This window comes from Petromyzon marinus, chromosome 20 (genome assembly GCF_048934315.1).
Source record: "Petromyzon marinus isolate PM22_M1 ecotype Great Lakes invasive population chromosome 20, UKy_Petmar_22M1.pri1.0, whole genome shotgun sequence".
NCBI lineage: Eukaryota > Metazoa > Chordata > Hyperoartia > Petromyzontiformes > Petromyzontidae > Petromyzon > Petromyzon marinus.
In genome coordinates this window covers 2,783,411-2,795,958 of record NC_133686.1, presented here as the reverse complement: position 1 = coordinate 2,795,958, position 12,548 = coordinate 2,783,411, and positions in this window count along the sequence as shown.

Below are 12,548 nucleotides of genomic sequence, written 5' to 3'. Positions count from 1 at the left end.
ATGTGTACGGTGCAGGGTGCGGCGTGCACACATCGCCGCTAGGGAGACAAAGGCGGTCAGGCGCGGTGTTGGCCACCCACCACCTCGTGTGCCGTGCCGGCCGTCATAGGTGCTACTGGAAATCAGCACTTGGCCTAACAGTGCGTGTCCATTTGCACATCATAAGCCATTTTGTTGAGCTATCATTTGTGAGCAGGTCGCTTCTGAAAACTAAGTTAATAGCTCGGTGGGCTTTACCTGGTAAGATGAAAAAAAGAGTTAGTTAAGTTTTTTTTGTCGTACATATTTGTAAGTGCTTCGTTTCCCCTTTGCTATACTTGCACCCCTGTCGTGTGTTTATCTATTGATTCTCGTTGTAACCTTCTGACCCCGTGCCCCGACTGGACAACCTGTGACCGAAAGAGAGCTTTACAGCTCATCGGATTCCCCCAGTATCAATACATCTGATTCTAATGAAGGCTACATGGCGGGTGGATGTTGGGGGCGCGGATCGTTGTCTTTGCAGCTACACGTGGAGCGACGGCTCGCTGAACCGCTGCTCACTCGCCGTGCTGGCGGGCGAGGCGTGCGCCCTCTACTCGGACGAGTTCCGCCACCTCTACGCGCAGTCAGAGGCGGTGGCGTCTCTCGCCGAGGAGGGGCGCGAGGCACCGCCGCCCGCCTACTCGCTGCTGCCGCAGGTGACGACGTCGTCGTCGTCACCGTTGCCATCATCAACGTCGGCAATTGTCGTTATCGTCATGATCATCGTCGCGAGCATTAGCATTTACTTGACCACCACCATCATCGTCGTCATCGTGGTCACCATCATGACCATCATTATTATGACCATCAGCATCATCTTGACCATCATCATCATCATCATCATCATCGTGGTCACCATCATGACCATCATTATTATGACCATCAGCATCATCTTGACCATCATCATCATCATCGTGGTCACCATCATGACCATCATTATTATGACCATCAGCATCATCTTGACCATCATCATCATCATCGTGGTCACCATCATGACCATCATGATCATCATCATCGTCAAAATCATCATCGTGGTCACCATCATGACCATCATTATTATGACCATTAGCATCATCTTGACGATCATCATCATCATCGTGGTCACCATCATGACCATCATCATCATCATGACCATCATCATCATCGTCAAAATCATTATCGTGGTCACCATCATGACCATCATTATTATGACCATTAGCATCATCTTGACCATCACCATCATCATCATCATCGTGGTCACCATCATGACCATAATCATCTTCATGACCATCATCATCATCGTCAAAATCATCATCGTGGTCACCATCATGACCATCATTATTATGACCATTAGCATCATCTTGACCATCATCATCATCATCATCGTGGTCACCATCATGACCATCATCATCATCATGACCATCATCATCATCGTCAAAATCATCATTGTAGTCACCATCATGACCATCATTATTATGACCATTAGCATCATCTTGACCATCATCATCATCATGGTAACCATCATGACCGTCATCATTATGACCATTATCATCATCATTACCATCATCATCGTAGTCATAATTGTCAGCATTGTCATCACCATCATTGCTGTTGCCAGCATCATCATCATCACGATATATCACCACCAACACCGCCACCAACAAGGCTATTACATTCCAGGTGCCAGGCCATGACCTCGCAGTCGAGCCAGTGGGAGTTCGACTCCCGACTCCCGAGCGGCCCGACCGCCTCGGCCACGTGGGCTTTGTGGACGCGGTCATCGCGGGCGAGCGCTGGCCGCGCCTCATGGCGCAGCGCGGCCTCCGTCTAGACAGGAACTCCCTGCAGCCGCAGCTTCACCTCCTCGACGGCGGCCTCCTCAACCACCGGCGCAGCCTCACGGACCTCCACCTGAGACTGGCCGAAGGGGCGGGAGGAGCCCTCGACGGGCGCGGCGTCTCTGCGCCTCCGCGCCGAGTCACCGACGAGTGGCTCGCCGACGCGCACGCGCACGCCCATCCCGAGGAGCCAGGCGGCTCCATCTGTCGCTTCTGCGGCAACCGCGACCCGCTGCAGGAGGGGTCGAGTCGGGGCGCGGGCGACGTCGTGACAGCAGAGAAAGTCACCGGATCGCAAAGTTCAACAGCGATGTCATCGCCGCCGGCGGCAGCAGCAGCAACAGGGGCACAATTCATAACAATAGAAAGGTCAGCAGCGATCGCAAGAGCGGTTATAGCAGCAGCAGCAGCGGCAGCTACGGCAACAGCAGCAGCATCATCGCCAGCAACAGCAGCTGTATCATCATCACCATCAGCGGCAGAAGTGTTGGGCAGCAGAGCCGTTGCCAAGCGCGACGCGGGCACGCAGACCGATTCGCAACGACGCCAAAGCCCCGACGACCATCGCTCGCCGCTGCCGCTGCCCCTGCACCTGCTGCCCTCCGCCGCGGCTGGGACGAAATTCAGCCGCTACCAGAGCCTCGTGGACTTGAGATCGGATTGCGAGGGCAGCAGCGGTGGTGGCGGCAGGGGCAGCCGGGGCAGCACGAGTTCCCAGCTGCAGCCGCAGTGGCAGCAGCAGCGGCAGGGCCTGACTCGAGCTCTCAACGCCGCGGCCGGCAGCGATGATCCGACGAGACCGGCGAACGGCCGCAAGACGAATTACACCTCGATCCGAGCCACGCTGGAGAGTCTGCTCAACAGTCTGTCCGGCACGCCGGGCAAGAGGTCGTGATCGCCTCCGCCGTCTCTCTGCACGGCTTGCGCCGCCACGGAACGGGGGACCCCCGCGGAGCTGTCTAAACATCAGTACTGGGGGGTGGGGGAGGGGTGGGGGGTGGGAGACAAAGGCGGCCGGGCGTGGTGCGGGAAACACCACCGCCTTCTCCGTGTGGGGTGAGCAGTGATGTTCCCGAACAGACTGGTAGGCTGCGCGACGAACCTGGCGACACGACTTCGATTTTCGCTCACGGCCAACGTCAGTGACGATAATATCTGAACCGGTCCTGAGGCCGACTCAATCTCAAATGAGCACCTGGTGCGCTGTGCAAACATCGCCACTCGGGAGACAAAGGTGGCCGGGCGTGGTGTGACCACCCACCCCCTCGTGTATCTGTGTATTTGGCGCAGCGGTTAGCGCACTACGCTACGGACCCGGCAACTTAAGTTCGATTTCCGCTCACGGCCACCAACACCGGTGACGATTATTTGAACCGGTCCTGAGTCTCCCCTAGGTCGACTCAGCCTCAAATGAGTACCTGTTACGGTGTGTGAACATCGTTTCTCGCGAACAAAGGCGGCCGTGCGTGGTGTTGGCTAACCCCTCGTGTGCCGTGCCAGCACTTGCTCCAACATTCGTTAAGGCTATCGAGGGGGATCTTTGTCTTGGGGAGCGATAGCTTAGCGGTTAGAGCTCTGCGCTACGCACCCCACTCAATTCCCGATCCACCTCCTGGGCTCGCGCTGCCGCTGCAGTACAAACAGAGCAGACGACCGAGTGGAGACAGCGCGGACATGCAGAGTGAACTCCTCATTCGAGACCCCAAAACATTGTCGCACATCCTCCTCGCTTCGACATTCCTCCTCCTCATCCTGGAAGACACGGCTGGTGCAACTGCAAACTGCATCACAACATCAGCAGGGCGATGCGCACCACTTCTCCCCTTCCTGACTGGACAATTAAAAGCGCGTGCCACGGTAGTGCGACTTTGGCCATGCAACCAAAACTATGGACTATTTATATATAGTTCACCCATAAAGACGCGTCGAGACCCATAGAGACCCATAGACATACGTAGAGACCCACAGAGATACAAGGACACGTATAGATACGTAGAGATTCAAAGAGATACTTTCAAGACAAGTAGCAGTAGTGTCATATTGGCCATGAAATCCAAACTTTGGACCATATAGTAAACCCATAGAGACCCATAGAGAGACCGAGGTACATAGAAGAAGAAATACGTTAAAGACAGGCCACAGTGCTCGACTGTGTCCATGCAACCCACACTATTTAGCATATACTGTAGTAAACCACTCTAGTTAGTTGTAATTGTGCTCGTTGTATTTACTGGCGAAACGTCGTACTCAGATAGTGAATGTTGTGGCTTGGCTCTCCAACACACCGGTGTGCTGTACTGGTAGCCACATTGGCATTTTCTGTTAACGTGACAAACCTTACTAGTTGGCTGTGTGGGGTGGTGGCGGCGGCTTTAGCGACGCATTTCTATTTACGCGTTGTAACCCCCCCAAAAAAAAAAAACCTATATTATAAACCACTGGAGTGAGTCTACGCTCATTCAACATAGGAGGAGGAACAGCGAAACGGCACGAACTCTCTGCTGCAGAGGCCCTCCCATCGTAGCAAGCGGCAAGGACCTCGACATTGGCATGGATGGCCCCTGAAGCACGCATCGAGGGGCCATCCATTGAGCAGGGACGCAAACATCTGTCAAAACTTGACCCCTTCCACCCTCCCCGTACACACGCGGACTTTTTTACACCCCCACCTGCGTACGTTCGCCTGACGCATCCCCTCCCAACCGAATCCTATAGAACGGCCAATATTTAATCCACGCAGCAACGATCAAGGATTGATGATATTAACGTGTTTAAACAAACAGATAGTCCCACGCCGGACTATCTAACTCATTTGAAGGCCAATGTAGACAAATTATTATCGAGGCTTCACCACCCTCCCCCCCCCCACCGTGTCCTATGCGTCGGTACATTGTCAGTAGACCCCCCCCATACGCAAGCGTACACATTTTGGTGAACCCCCCTCCATGCGTACGTACTAAATTGATGGCCCCTCACTTACTGCTACTGCTGCTGCTGCCACAATTGTCCACCATGATATCATATAAATAACCCTCACGGCTCAAGAAGCACGCATCAAATCGTATCGCGCTGAGAATTTTCTACCGCACGTAGTTGTCCTACTCAGATTGGCACGACGGGCGACGTACGGTGCGAAAGAAGTTCAACTTACTGTGTAGGGTACGCACAAACTCGCCCCACGTATGAATTTGATCGACGCGACCAACCGTTGCAGCCTCTAGAGGCGCTACAATGCACAGTGATACAAAAAAAATAACTCGACTTTGTTTCATAACGGCGTGTAATTTTAATGTTACGTCTGTTACAATCAGTCCCGGATTATCCTAGTAGTAAAAGTAGCTACAACATGTGTAGTAGCTACTACATGTGTAGTAGCTACGGGCCCCGCACTTTCAAGGGCCCCGCGCTAAATGCTTTCAAGCTATCAATTCCGGTTCAGTGATTCTGCACTTGCTCTATTACTACAGTACTATACCGCCTTCAACTTTTACGAACGACTGGGTATTTAAGGTTAGCGATTTATCGTATTATCTGGCTGTATAGCAAATGAAAAAATAAAATTACTTTACTATACAAGTAAAAAAATGTGCGTTTTATTATTTACGTGTTTTTTATTTTATTTAGGTCACCTTCATAACATATGTTACAGGCCCCGCACTCGCTTCATCCATCCCTGATCATAGTTATATATAATGACTCAACACATTCGTTAATAACACCGTGTGTGGCCTTAACAGAAGTATGTATATTTATATAAACAGGCGACGTTTCGGGCACTGTTCCTTTATTATGTATATATTTCTTGAAAGCCACTGTGTTATTGACGAATGCGTTGAGTTGTTAATTGTTTATGTATGCTTGTGCACCAAATGTTAACGCAGCTGCAGGATGACCAAATTAAGAGTGTAGTAGTTCTCTAGATTATAATAAATATAGTATCGTGAATGAGTGGGTTATGTAAATCCTAATGATGTTCTATAGGATGGCTTAGGAAGCTGCAATTTGGCCCGCGTGTAGTCGACTCTAAAAAAAATATTCGGTGGTGGAGGTTGCCAAACGTTTTTAAAACGTTTTTTCGTTGAATAGAGACGTACATATGGAACTTGACATCGAGATGTTTGGACGGGTTGTGAATCAAAATGCGAAATCAGATTTAAAATGTGTCCACCACATTTTACGATATTGTTCCCCCCACCCCTCTATCTCCAAATTAAAGAAAAATATCCCCAGGAAAAAATAAAAAAATAGTAGGTTGTGAATAAAGGCCCACGGAAGTTAGGCTTTGCATGTTTTTTTTTATTTTGACCGATCTAAATGTGAAATTTAGGTTTAAAATCAGAATATACATGTTTTTTTATGTTTGTGAGCCTCCACACGCGAAGAAAATCATTTAGGAGCACATTTGAGTATTACTCTTGAGATTTTGCACATTGGATTACGATTGTTTTATCTGGGGGCTCGGAAGTGTGTGAAATCTAAACATAAAATCAGATCATAACATCCAACAACAACAAAAAACACTTTTACCAATTTGAGCCGCTCAAAATTTCCGACCAAACTCTCGACACTTTATTTGTAGTTTAACGTTGTATATTTTTTGAGCCTAGCTTCCGAGAAAATACGTACCCCGGATGTTTGTGAAGGCTGCTGAGTCCAAATATGAAATCGTATGTTTCCCAGAGACTTTGTTATTTCTATTTCTGTTCGGATACTTTCCTACAGAGTGTGGCGCTAAAGACGATAAGTTGTAAATCACAGAGCGATCCATTTATAGATACCCAACGCCACGAAATTGGTAAAGGCGCAGCCCTGCAATTGCTTTGCTCGCGCCACTGCTGGCGGAGGGGCCCTCCATTGGGCGAGACCTTCAGGGAGCCAAACAATTAATAATATGGAGAAATATCGAAAGGAGTGAAATATAACATCGTCTTTCGAATTCAGTACGTGTCTGCCAACAATCTCAACACATTGCATCCATTAAAGTCGTTCAGAAACTTTGGAGGGAAAGTATTTGACTCAATCAGTGGGGTGTCAATAAATGGGTCATCATGCTTATCCGTGTCCAGATAATCGCTAAAAGATTACATTGATGATGTCGCGGTCCGTGCAATTGAACGATACCGGCTGTACCGTAACCGTAAGCATGTTGATTATATAATGTCTTTTACAAAGACACGGAAAATAAAAATGCAATTCATGTGCTTAAAAACAAATGGAAATATATTTTGATTTAAAGCTTTCGTGATTGCAGGGATTAATATTCTTGGTTCTTTCGGTAAAGTCACGTGGAAGGGAAACAATAAAATAATAAAAATAATAAACAATACAATTCTCACGACGTTTCGACTGCAACACAAGCAATCATCATGATGATCATCATTATTTTATTGTTTCCCATTTACGTGACATTACCGAAAGAACCAAGAATATTGAAATATATTGTTTTAATTATTCGCGAGAGTAGAATTGTCAAGTTGCTTGGTGTTTCAGGAGGGTCCTGCCATTGAATGTCTGGCCAATTGAATATGATTGAGTGACTTAATGGCATTCATCATCTCCGCCGTCGCTTGTTCCCTCCCATAGCTACGAACAAAATCAACTATGATCTTATTTCACATTTATAGAGCGCCTTAGCTCAAGGTGCTCCACAACAGAGTTTTAAAAGCGGTAACAACAAGAGAGTGATTTAGATGGCAGGGGCGATGCAAGGGGCCCAGGAATGAGTCAGCGTAGCAGAGGGCACCATGGGGGTCACAAGCGAGAGAGCTACAGGGAAGGGACGGGACGGAGTGGAGGGGGGCGATGGGAGGGGGAAGGAAAATTAATTAATTAATCGATTAACTTATTTATTAATTCGTTCATCCATCACGCATAGCCAGCGAAGGACTGCTGCGCCAAACTTGTGACCTCTTGCGACAGCATTCGCATCGACTGCTCTCGGCTGGCATCCAGTACCGGCGTCTCGAGTGATTCGTTTGATCCATGGATCACGTGGGGGGTGTGTGTGGGAGGATGGGGAGAGGGATTAGGGGGTGACCAGGGGGACGCTGACATTCCTTTGAGTGGCCGCAGTCCTCGTTTCGAACGTCGACCGCCAACCGAGGCCGCTGCTGCTCAGATTTGCTGCTCGAGTTCGGGGATGGATAAGAGGCCGCAGCAGCCGTCTCTCCTCTCCAACTGAGAGCTCTCGATTGCTGCAGGGGACCGCCGTCGCAGAAGCCAACGGTGGCATTTCTGACAGAGTGAACGCGTCCATTGGCGAGATGGCGTCTTTGGCATCGCATGCGGAAGGACTGCAGCCGATTAAAATCAGCTGGAAGCAATGTAAATGGTATTGGGCAAACGCATCGCAATGATACCAATACAAGTCAGATATATTTTTTTGCAAAATAACTCAATTTGGATTACACAAATTAGCAACATCTTCGGGAGGAAAACTTGGCTGGACCCTCCTGAACGAGAGTGTTGAGACTCAGCGAGGCCTCTCTGGCTAAACAAGTGAAATAATCGAATTCTAACAACCACCATCATCATCATCAGTCATGATCTATCCACTGTTGTATTTTAGGTCTCCTCCAAAAGGCCGTTCGATGGCGACGACCTTGGGAGAGAGGAGCCTTTCATTCAACAGCAGATAGATCACGACTGCTGATGATGACGCTGGTGGTTGATAATGATGATGCTGCTGATGATGATATTGATGATGCTGAATCTTGCCGAGTGAATTCACCGCTGCTGCTGCTGCTGTGCAGCGTGTGCCCGCGAGGGGGCGACGGTACCCCAGGAATCATCCCGACACGCACAGATCGAGGCGATCGGCGCCAAGCGGAGGAGAAGAGGCGCGCGAACGCTTCGACGACTCCCGTCGACCGCGTGCAATGGAGCCGTGCGCGTGACGTCACAATCGACTATCGATGACGAGCATCAGGCGACTTAATCTACAGGCGGTGCCTGTGACCACATTTGTTTTCTTGGGTTCATAGTCCACATCGCATCCGTAGACTAACATTGTCCATAGACTAACATTGCCTATAGAATAGCACTGCGCCTCGAGTAGCATTGCCCATAGATGTACATTGCTCCTGCAGCAGGAAGCGCGCTCCCATCAAGGCGCGTGTTAACTTCTTACCAAATTCAACTGTAACTGTGCTGCTAGTTGCTGGCCGCTTAACGTTTGCACATTTGTGTCTGTACTCAGCCGCCGTGTGGTTACAAAATAAATAGTTTTGGACACACCACGGTGAGTTATGATTTGTGCTGTTGGAGACCCTCCTCCTCAACCCCCCTCCTCCACGCCCTCCTCCCCCTCCTCCCCTCCCCCCTCCTCCCCATCCTCCTCCCCCTCTGCCTTCCTCCTCCTGCTCCTCCTCAACCCCCTCCTCCTCCCCCTCCTCCCCCTCTCCCCCTCCTCCACTCCCCCCTCCTCCCCTCTCCCCTCCCCCTCCTCCCCCTCTCCCCTCCTCCCCTCCCCCCTACTCCCCCTCCTTCACATCCTCTTCCCCCTCTACCCCTCCTCCGCCTTACCCCCCTCCTACTCCTCCCTCTCTTCCCCCCCTCCCCCCCAATCCTCCCCCTCCCACCTCCTCCCCAACCCCCCTCCTCCACGCCCTCCTCCCCCTCCTCCCCTCCTCCCCTCCCCCCTCCTCCCCATCCTCCTCCCCCTTCCTCCTCCTCCTGCTCCTCCTCAACCCGCTCCTCCTCCCCCTCCTCCCCTCTCCCCTCCCCCCTCCTCCCCCTCCCCCCTCCTCCCCCTCCTTCACATCCTCTTCCCCTCCTCCTCCTCACCCCCCTCCTCCTACTCCTCCCTCTCTTCCCCCTTCCCCCCCCAATCCTCCCCCTCCCACCTCCTCCCCATCCCCCCTCCCCTCCTCCCCCTCCCCCACGCCCTCCCTCCCCTCCTCCTTCTCTCATCTCCCTCCGTCTTCATAATCACCGATCAGAGATCTGCACAGGCCACATTGGCCTAATTAAGCTCGACGACAGCGAGAGAATTCGATATCGGAGCCGGTGACCCGGCGCTGCGAGTCAAACAATTGGCGCTCCCTTTCAGAGGAAGACGCTTGGAATACAATTTATTACGTTTGCGCAACCGGGTCGCGCGGATCAAATAACCCTCGTTCAATGACTCACGCAAACAAATTGGCTAAACTTTGCTAAATAGTGTTTGAGTTGAATGGGAGGGGAGCAATGACAGATTTACATTGCTTCATGGGTTGAGCGGTGGCGCGATGGTTAGCGCACCAGCGCCGTCGAATCTGAACTTCCCAAGCGTCTCACGCAGAGTTCGATTCCAAGCCCCGGCTAACGTCAGTGGCGAGCGCTCAGTGAACCGATCCTGATTCATATCCTGGTTCAGATATCACAGCGGCCACATCGATCCAACGGTTTCATCGACGAAGGGCTGCCAATGCATTGCTTGAAATGGCCTGCTAATGACATACGACGAGCGATCCTGGCACTTTATGAACACTATCCCGACCCCCAGAAAATCCTGCTTAGCTTACAACATTTGATTTGGTTATCGGCTGAGAGAGAGAGAGAGGGGGATATACAGATGCAGACGCCTGCAGAGAGCTATAGAGACACACCGGGATGAGACAGACGGACAGAAACAGATACCAAGTGAGAGACAGTGAGACAAATGAGAACCAGACAAGCACAGAGAGATATTGACACACAGATGAGAGACAAAGACAACGTTTTCTGGTATAGCCGCAATGGACTGTTGGGGCAAGTGCTGATAGCGAGGAGCACCTATGAAGTCCGGCACGGCACATGAGGGGGTCGCCAACACCACGCACGCGATAAACAATATTCACACACCGAACCAGGTACTCATTTGAGGCTGAGTCGACCTAGGGGAGACCCAGGACCGGTTCAGAAAATCTTCTCCGCTGTTGGTGGCCGTGAATGGCAATCGAACTTAGGTTGGCAGGTCCGAAGCGCAGGGTGCTACCACTCCGCTACCGCTCCCCATACATTAGAGACAGACACGGAGAGGCACACGGACACAGACAAACATACAGACACAGAGACAAACAGACAGATACAGAGAGACACACAGAGAGACATGGACATACAGACATGCAGACACAGAAAGACACAGAAACAGAGAGACACACGGACTGCGACAGATATACAGACACAGACAGACACGGTGAGATACACAGACACAGAGACAGACACACAGACAGACACAAAGAGACAAAAACAAAGACAGACACACAGACATAGACACGAAGAAACAGGCAGACACAGATAGACACACGGTGACAGACACACAGACAGACACACAGGCAGACACAGAGAGAGACAGAGAGAGAGACAGAGCGAGACACACAGGCAGAAACAGATACAGAGAGACACACAAACACAGAGGCAGACACAAAGACAGATAACGACACACAGAGACAGACACAGATACAGGCAGACATCACACAGAGACAGACACACAGGCAGACGCACAGACACAGAGAGACACACAGGCAGAAACAGATACAGTGAGGGAAAAAAAGTATTTGATCCCCTGCTGATTTTGTACGTTTGCCCACTGACAAAGAAATGATCAGTCTATAATTTAATGGTAGGTTTATTTGAACAGTGAGAGACAGAATAACAGCAAAAAAATCCAGAAAAACGCATGTAAAAAATGTTATACATTTATTTGATTGGCATTTTAATGAGGGAAATAAGTATTTGACCCCTCTGCAAAACATGACTTAGTACTTGGTGGCAAAACACTTGTTGGCAATCACAGAGGTCAGACGTTTCTTGTAGTTGGCCACCAGGTTTGCACACATCTCAGGAGGGATTTTGTACCACTCCTCTTTGCAGATCTTCTCCAAGTCATTAATATTTCGAGGCTGACGTTTGGCAACTCGAACCTTCAGCTCCCTCCACAGATTTTCTATGGGATTAAGGTCTGGAGACTGGCTAGGCCACTCCAAGACCTTAATGTACTTCTTCTTGAGCCACTCCTTTGTTGCCTTGGCCGTGTGTTTTGGGTCATTGTCATGCTGGAAAACCCATCCACGACCCATTTTCAATGCGCTGGCTGAGGGAAGGAGGTTCTTACTCAAGATTTGACGGTGCATGGCCCCGTCCATCGTCCCTTTGATGCGGTGAAGTTGTCCTGTCCCCTTAGCAGAAAAACACCCCCAAAGCATAATGTTTCCACCTCCATGTTTGACGTGGGAATGGTGTTCTTGGGGTCATAGGCAGCATTCCTCCTCCTCCAAACACGGCGAGTTGAGCTGATGCCAAAGAGCTCCATTTTGGTCTCATCTGACCACAACACTTTCACCCAGTTGTCCTCTGAATCATTCAGATGTTCATTGGCAAACTTCAGACGGGCATTTATAGGTGCTTTCTTGAGCAGGGGGACCTTGCGGGCGCTGCAGGATTTCAGTCCTTCACGTCGTAGTGTGTTACCAATTGTTTTCTTGGTGACTATGGTCCCAGCTGCCTTGAGATCATTGACAAGATCCTCCCGTGTAGTTCTGGGCTGATTCCTCACCGTTCTCATTATCATTGCAACTCCACGAGGTGAGATCTTGCATGGAGCCCCAGGCCGAGGGAGATTGACAGTTCTTTTGTGTTTCTTCCATTTGCGAATAATCGCACCAACTGTTGTCACATTCTCACCAAGCTGCTTGGCAATGGTCTTGTAGCCCATTCCAGCCTTGTGTAGGTCTACAATCTTGTCCC